At 38.8% G+C, this 5,616-nt stretch overlaps 1 pseudogene across 1 annotated transcript; it reads right to left on the bottom strand.

Annotated features, from left to right (window-relative positions):
- Positions 1-3,846: 3,846 nt before the first annotated feature.
- LOC307065507 (importin subunit alpha-1-like) lies at positions 3,847-5,403 on the bottom strand (annotated as a pseudogene). Its single transcript has one exon. The product of its transcript is annotated as an importin subunit alpha-1-like (transcript).
- Positions 5,404-5,616: the final 213 nt, after the last annotated feature.

Below are 5,616 nucleotides of genomic sequence, written 5' to 3'. Positions count from 1 at the left end.
CTATGTTCTAGAATAAAACTGTTGGAAATAATATGTACCTATAGGTATATCACAGGGAAATCTTACATGATAATAAACTTTGGAGGAAGTCTCTAAGATAGATATTTGTAAAGAAAATATCTCAAGTCAAGATCACAGAAATGTGAGATGGTTCCACTGTGTCTGTGAGCCACTATTTTCTGCCCCACAACCCTTGTTTTAAGAACATGGATGAATTGGAAAATATCCAGGAAAGTGTTTGAGATGATTAGGGATATAGACATCAACATCTTAAAGTTTATGGGAAAAGAAAAAAGCCTGCATGGTCTAAGGACATTTATCCTAAATAAGAGAGAAGAGAACACTAAGAGGAAACCATATAGATGTCTTCAAATATTCAGAAGACTATGATAATGAGATATACACCTTTTTCTGTATGGCACAAAGGGAAGTCAGTGTAGCTTTATGTAGATGTTTAAAAGACAGGTTTCAATTCAAGAAAAAAATAAAAGGAGAACTTTTAATTACAGCTATCCAAAAATGTCAATAAATGGGCTGACAGAGAAGGTGGTAATCTAGCCATGGAAGGGGTTTAATCAAAAACTCATAGACCATCACGCACCCTGTAGATGAGTTTTTCTTTTGTGTGGTAGATTGACTTAAATGACTGCTAATGTTCCTTTTTATTTTTATTTTTTTTTATTTTTTATTTTTTTTTTTTTTTGCGGTACGCGGGCCTCTCACTGTTGTGGCCTCTCCCGTTGCAGAGCACAGGCTCTGGATGCGCAGGCTCAGCGGCCATGGCTCACGGGCCCAGCCGCTCCGCGGCATATGGGATCCTCCCAGACCGGGGCACGAACCCGTATCCCCTGCATCAGCAGGCGGACTCTCAACCACTGCGCCACCAGGGAGGCCCTAATGTTCCTTTTTAAATCAAAGATTCTCAAGTTTCCTCCCATGATGATTCATTAACCTATTTTCAGAAGTTGCTTACCAAAATGCTATGGGTTTATATGAAAACTAAAGTCATGTTATCTGAACATTCATTTTAGCCAAATAAGTTAGAAAATAAGTGCTTTTCCTTCATTTGATTATTGTGATTGCCCTCGATGGTTTAATCATCATTACCAAATTTGGACAGGGTTAATCTGGAACACAACCTGTGGCTTTTAAATAAGAGCTGCCGTAGTTTTAAAATAGTCCAGATGAACAAAGGAAATTGCTATTTCAATTCAAAGGAGAACTGACAGTATCAAGTACCAGCGTGTTGATGGAAGAATGTGTACAATCATTGTCTAAATGCAAACACTTCAGTCAAAGAGAACTGCAAGGACAGACCTCTTCTCTTTTTACAGTATAAAATCTGAACTTTCCTGTCAGTGACAAGGTTAAAGCAGCACACCACCCACTCAGAAAATGAATCAGACACAAAGAGGCAGATTCTCCCAGAACTTAAAGTACTTCTGAAAGCTGCCTGAACTCTTTCACAATACAGGGAAACAACAACAAGAAAAGCAAAGTACCCAAAAATACTTTTGTAGGTATAAAAAGTTAATACATTTAATGCTATTACTCATGTTGGGACAATGGAAAGCATTCCAAATGTCCAACGTTAGGGGATAATTAATAAATTATAGTTTATCCAAGTAATGTAATATTACAGTATTCTGAAATCATTACACTCATTATGTGTCATAACTATAAACCTTAAAATGACTGGTGCTAGGTAGACAATAGAACATCACAAATCCACAGGTGTGTTATGTTTAAAAAATACATTAAAATATTAGAAGGCCAGACAAGATAGCAATCTACCACAGGATGCTGGCTCTGCACCTGTGCTTGACCCTAGAGAAGCTGCACAAAGAAGGAGATGGGTGGATCTCAGAACATCATGCAGATGACATGATTTTATACATCAAATAACTATTAAAACTAATAAATGAATTCAGTAAAGTTTAGGATACAAAATCAACATACAAAAATCAGTTGTATTTCTATACACTAACAACAAACTATCCAAAAGAGGCATTAAGGAGATAATCCCATTTACAATAACAACAAAAAAGTAAAATAAAATATTTAGAAATAAATTTAACCAAGGACATGAAAGATATGTTTGCTGAAAACTATAAAACACTGATGAAAGAAATCAAAGAAGATACAAATAAATGGAAAGATAGCTCATGTTCATTGATTGGAAGATTTACTATTGTCAAAATGTCCACTCTACCCAAAACAATCTATAGATTCAATGCAACCCCCATCAAGATTCCAATGGAATTTTTATAGAAATAGAAAAACCAATCCTAAATTCATATGGAACCAGAAAAGACCCGAAAATAGCTAAAGAAATCTTAGGCAAGAACAAAAAATTTGGAGACATCACATCTCCTGACTTTATACTACAAAACTATAGTAAGCAAAGCAGTATGGCACTGACATTAAAATAGACATATGGACCAATGGAACAGCAAAGAGATCGCATAAACCCACACATATACAGTCCACTAATTTTTGACAAAGACACAAAGAATATACAATGGAGAAAGGATAGTTTATTCAATAAATGGTGTTGGGAAAACTGAATATCTACCTGCAAAAGAATGAAATTGGATTTTTATCTTACACCACATACAAAAATGAACTCAAAGTGGATTAAAGACTTAAATAGAAGACCTGAATCCATAAAACTCCTAGAAGAAAATATAGGGATTAAGCTCCTTGACGCTGGTCTTGGTGATTAATTTTTATATCTGACACCAAAAGCACAGGCAAGAAAAGCTAAAATGAACAAGTGGAACTATGTCAAACTAAAAACCTCCTCACGGCAGTGAAACAATTAACAAATTGAAAGGGCAGCCTATTGAATGGGAGAACATAGTTACAAATCAATATTTGAGGGGTTAATATCCAAAATATGTAAGGAACTCATACAACTCAATATCAAAAAATCCCAATAACTCAACTTAAAAATGTGCAAAAAACCCTAAATAGATATTTTTCTAAAGAAGACATATAAATGGTCTATAGGTATATGAAAAGATGCTCAAATCACTAATCATCTGGGAAAGGCAAATCAAAACCACAGTGAGATATCACCTCACACCTGTTAGAATGGCTATTATCAAAAGGCAAAAGACAACAAGTATCGGTAATAATATGGAGAAAAGGGAACACTTGTGCACTGTTGGTAAGAATGTAAATTGGTACAACCATTATGGAAAACAGTAAGGAAGTTCCTCAAAAATAGAAGTACCATATGATCCAGCAATCTCACTCTGGGTATATATCCAGAGAAAATAAAATATTTCAAAGAGACATCTGTGCTCCCATGTTTACTGCAACATTGTTCACAATAGCCAAGATGTGAAACAACCTAAGTGTCTACCAACAGATGAACAGGTAAAGAAAATTTGGTATGTATATACAATTGATTATTATTCTGCCTTTAAGAAAGGAAATCCTGCCATTTGTGACAAAATGGATGAGACTGGAGGACATTATGCTAAATGAAATAATCGAGACAAATATTGCATGGTCTCGCTTATATATGTAATCTTAAAAAAAAGAAGTTGAGGGCTTCCCTGGTGGCACAGTTGTTGAGAGTCCGCCTGCCGATGCAGGGGACGCGGGTCCGTGCCCTGGTCTGGGAGGATCCCACATGCCGTGGAGCGGCTGGGCCCGTGAGCCATGGCCGCTGAGCCTGCACGTCTGGAGCCTGTGCTCCGCAACGGAAGAGGCCACAACAGTGAGAGGCATGCGTACCACAAAAAAAAAAAAAAGAGTTCTTAGTAGAGAAACAGTAAGACAAACTTATACAAAACGTAGTACACAACAAACAACTTTATGCCTCAGATGTACAATCTAAAAGTTGAAGGTCCCAGCAGTGCCATCCTGAACTTGGAATGTATAATCTTCAGAGGTGGTTTCTGGCACAACATTTTGATCTTCCTCTTCCTCCACAGCGAAATACTTCTCAATCAGGTTTAATGAAGCTTTGTACACAGACTCATTTTAATGGTTTTGTAGAGCTTAAATTTTGTCCAAACCTCCACATTCTTCAATCATTATACTAAGTTTCTCGGTTTTGCCTAGTTTCTCAGCAGCCTGAAAGATATTTGAAAAGGCATCCAGAATAACAAGAATAATTTTGGTATCTTTCACAGTTAGGAGATTCATCAACGGCTCTATTATGCCACAACGAACAAGGTATATAATCTGCTCAACTGTTCCACCACGTGTATAGTTGGTCACAGCCCATACAACTTCCTTTTGTGTCTTAAAGTCTGCCTTAGAGGGAATGCCAACAAGGAATGGGACTAACCCATGATTTACAACTTGTATCTGGTCTTGCGGCCAGCCTTGATGTTTGACATTGTCCACGTAGCTTCCTTCTGAATATTAGTTAGCAGTGTTCCTGCATCTATTACAACCTGAGTCTGTTCATCTGTCTCATTGACAATATTCCCTATGGCTCTTTGCGCAGGAGTCACGATTGGCAATTCAGTAGCTCCTAAAAGCTTCACAAGTTTGGGTACAACCTCAGTTTTCACAACCATTTCAATCGGTTCATTTGGACCATCAGTAAGGTAGGAAATAGCCCAGCAGATATCAGCTAATACTTCTGGATCATCGTGATGCAGGAGACGACCTAAAGGAGGAAGAATTTGCTCAACAGCATCTAAGGGGGGTGCAGGATTCTTGCTGCGACAAAGATTTGAAGTGTCCAGGTAAGATTATGTAAGTAACCACATCCTAAAGATGACATATCAGGAACCGCCAGAAGTGCCAACAGCAGGTCAACTGCACCATACTTGATAACTGCGTCTTGGAAAACTGAACCATCACCTGCAATGTTTCCTAGGGCCCATATAGCCTTGTTTACCGATGTGAGTGTGGGGAGATGCCAACAGAGAAACGAATGCTGGGATAGCACCTCCATCTACCACAACCTTGGTCTGTTCTGATGTCTCGGAAGCAATGTTACTGAGGGCCCAAGCAGGTTCAAACTGAATGGGACTACAGTCAGTTCTGCCCAAGAAGGACACAAATTTTGGAATCAAACCAGCCCAGCTTATGTTGTCTGTGGGGCGCTGTTTTTTCCTAGAAAGCACTTTCCTAGCAGCTTGAGTAGCTTGGAGCTGGCTTTCCAAATTTTTGCTATTTATGCCTTTGACAGTGTTATCAACAGACCAATTCATAGTGCCCAGGTTGTTGCGGTTTTCCTGCGTGGAGAAGTAGCGTCATCAGGAAAAGAGCTGACATTTCTCCTTTCAGCATCTGGTCATCCTTCTTAGCTTTCCTCAGCTCCACATTAATAACTTCTATTTGGTGCTGCCTCATTTCTGTACTGCCTTTCCCTTTGTTCTTGAATCTGTTAAGGCAGGCAGCTGGCGAATTAGCATTCTCATTGGTGGACATGGTTATGAGACAAAGGGAGAAAGCTACACAGACAGCTTAAGCTTCCACAGGAGGTGGTATGGGGTGCACAGGCTGTGGGTCGGTTGCCCTCAAAACATCCACCACGGTCAGCCCAAGGATGGTGTCAACTGGTAACTTCTTAGAAATGTAAATACTCTTCTCCATCGCAAACTTACTGTACCAGAAAGTCTGGGGAGTTGGGCCCAGCATTCT

Source organism: Hyperoodon ampullatus, assembly GCF_949752795.1.
Source record: "Hyperoodon ampullatus genome assembly, chromosome: 17".
Classification (NCBI taxonomy): domain Eukaryota; kingdom Metazoa; phylum Chordata; class Mammalia; order Artiodactyla; family Ziphiidae; genus Hyperoodon; species Hyperoodon ampullatus.
This window is presented reverse-complemented; position numbering and strand designations above follow the sequence as displayed.